This window comes from Sorex araneus, chromosome X (genome assembly GCF_027595985.1).
Source record: "Sorex araneus isolate mSorAra2 chromosome X, mSorAra2.pri, whole genome shotgun sequence".
Lineage (NCBI taxonomy): Eukaryota > Metazoa > Chordata > Mammalia > Eulipotyphla > Soricidae > Sorex > Sorex araneus.
In genome coordinates, this window is record NC_073313.1 from 155,652,006 (window position 1) to 155,655,254 (window position 3,249).

Sequence of the window (3,249 nt, forward strand, 5' to 3'; positions counted from 1 at the left end):
TCTGTCCTGTGTAAACACAATAAAGGGGGCAACCGCGGTGTGGGGGGCTCTATCTCTCCCCAGCCACTAGCATTTGGTAGTGTCACTATGCTTCCCCACCCGGGGAGGCCGATGACGAAGGACAGGTTGAAGGAAGGAATGAGGGCCAGGTTTGTTTGTCTCAGTTGCTGTTTATTCCATTCCCATCTCCATTCTCCTCTTATTCTCATCCTGCTTCTTCCTCCCCCATGCTACTTCATTCTCCTTCTCCTCTGGATCTGATCCCGATCTGGCCCACCCTTAGCCCCCTCTTACAGTCTAGTTAAATCCCCCAGCATGAGGGGGTTGGCGCTTACACATAGGTGTGGCCACAATCAATAGGGTTAAACATCTTTCCCTCAGGGGATGCTGCTCCTAGGACAGATTCTCTTTCAGTAGGACACCAGACCAAGAGCAGAATCCCATTGTTGTGTTCCTCCTCTCCTTGTCCAAATAACATATAATCTTTCATAATATTAATCATTTTGAATGGACATAGTAAGAGATACATGAAGCTTATAGAATTACTATCCTGGGACCATCTTGATCTCAGACTACAGTGCTCAGGCCAGATTAGTCTTTCCTATCCTAGCAAGGTCCTAGTCTCATCTCAGAATTCTTTGTCGGAGAGATCATACCTCCTGTTGTGTGGGTACCTCCTGTTGAGGATTTGGGACTCTTTTCTTTGTCCTCTACTCGTAGTGGAGATTTGCGCTGTTTCTTCATGTTGTTGTGGATCTAATGAGGTAAAGCCTTTAGGTTCACTGGAACTGTTCCCTCTGATTGCCAGAAAAAATTCTGAATAAGATCCACAGTGGTCAACCTTTTCCTAGTTCTTTCCTCGTGGACATTATTCTGCGACTTATGATAGGCATCTAGTGCAGCATTGGAAGAGATGTTGTTTCCAATTGGGCTATATGAAAATTCTTGAATACACATTTTTTGGTGTAACTGTAGTCTACCAGAAGATTATTGCCGTATTGTGTTTGACGTGGCCAGAATGCTTTCCACAAAATTAGATAATGAAGGTTGGGATGGGAGTCCAAGGTGCTGGGAGTAGAGGATATAACTGCGGCCTCGTAAGCGGCCACTGGCTCCACAGAAGGCCATGCCCACTTTTGATGAGGCCACGACCCCTTCAGTGGAGGTCACACCCCCAGTCAGTCCCAATGGTAATGTCCGCTTTACAGGGATTCACAAGTACCTGTTAGAGGGGACCAGCGATGATCATGCAGGCGTAGAGGGCTCAGGTGAAGGCAATGCCTGCTGCTGGGAAGCCCCAGGCAGTGGATGTAGGGGACGCAGGGCTGGACGGAGGGGGAGCGCACAGGGATCCGGGGTACCTGTTAGAGGGGCAAGGTCCTAGTCTCGTCGTTGCTTTTGGATCATGACAGCATTTGTCCATGATCAAACTCTTAACTTATAGTTAAGAATTGTGGCGCTTTGGCCTGGCCCATATTGATGCCAGGGTAGCTCACAGCTTGCCCTGGGTCCCTTCAGTCCTTCGTCAGGACTCTGCTTTTGGGGTGCTAGGAACTAAGAGCAACTGAGGCTTAAATCGAGAAAGCAGATGCCCAGGAATTAATAATATTCAAAGCTAATTAAGTCCCAAGTTATAAAAGCATATTAACAACTGTCTTTCCTTGTCCACACAAAAAGGACATTGCTTTAAAGTAAACTATTCAAAAGACATAACGGGAGTAGAAAGGCAATATTTCACTCATAAATATAAAATCATAGACTTATGAGGAATCTGACCTTACAGGTTAACAGAATCTGATTAGGTGGAAATGGTGATAGACAGGTTTGGGAAGAGAGCATGGAGATGAGTTCACAGACAAACGCATAAATACTATAAAGAAATGGAAGTGCCTTGGGAGCACTGTGATAAACCTAAGCTTTCTGTGGCAAGGGGAACAGGACATACCAATACTGTTTCAAAATGTTTAGAGATTATTACCAGATAAACCTAAACTCTTTTTGGCCAGGGAGAAAAGCAAACCAGTGATATCCTACAAATGTTGGGTGCACTAACAGCTGAGTGAGTTTGTGACCCCTCAGGTGGAATTGAGATCAATGTGGGTGGATCATTGCAGGTTCAGAGTCAGGACACACTATAGGAGTCCTCATGGTGGGGGGTGGGATGAGGGGTATACTGGGGTTCATGGTGGTGGAATATGTGCACTGGTGAAGGGATGGGTGTTGGAGCATTGTATAACTGAGACTTAAACCTGAGACCTTTGTAACTGCTCTCACGGTGATTCAATAAAAATAAATAAATAAATAAATAAATAAATAAATAAATAAACAAAAACAATTTGAGTTCCCTAAGTGAAGAACTAATGGTTCAGTTGTGATTTTAAAGAGGTCACTTTGAAAGGTCAACAGAACAGGAGAGGTCCTTCAGTGCTGTTACCCTGTGAGGAGAGGGAGAAATTTAGATTTTTATCCCCAATTTTCTCTCTTGGGGGGGGCAGGAAATTGAAGTTGATGCACAATGAGAAATCCATTAAGAGTCACATCTGCAATGGTCTCTGTATGGAGCCTCCGTGTAAGGAGGGTCCCTGGGCTCTGGGGTGTGGTGTATCTGGGGGTGCTGGGAGAGGGGGGCTCAGGGAGAGCATTGATGCTCTGGCTCCTGACTCTTGTCTCACTGTGAAGGGGCCGGCACTGTATGTGTCACAGGACCTGGTCTCTCCTCTACAATGGCTGAGGGGTGGAGAGGAAATGAGAAATCTCAATGTTCATTTAATGAGCCAATGGGGGACGGAAGGTCAACCTATCCCAGAGAGCAGGACTCCCAGGTGTAGGGTGACCAGATAGAGGCTAACTGGGAGCAGGTCAGACAGGAGAGGTCAGTGGACACAGAATGTGTGTGTCTGAGAGCAGAAAGAAGGAGCCAGCACACAGGTAAGTGCACACCAGGATTTCTCTTTCCAATGAAGTGACTCATAACAGGAGACCACAATAATCCGAAAAGGGATATTTAAATTTCTTCAGAGGGATAATATGCCACTCAGGCCCCAGGGCAGTCATGGTCTCATTAGTAAAAACTTCCGTCAGGAGGCAGAGTGTGACAATTTTTTTTCATCCCTACAGTGAAGATGGAGGACTCAGAGCCACAACCCACAGGACAAGGTGCCCTTGGAGCCATCTGAGAGCTGAGGGGCAGGTCAGTCCTGATCTCCACAGAAAGGTGATTCAACTGAACATGAGCAACGTTTCCTCAGA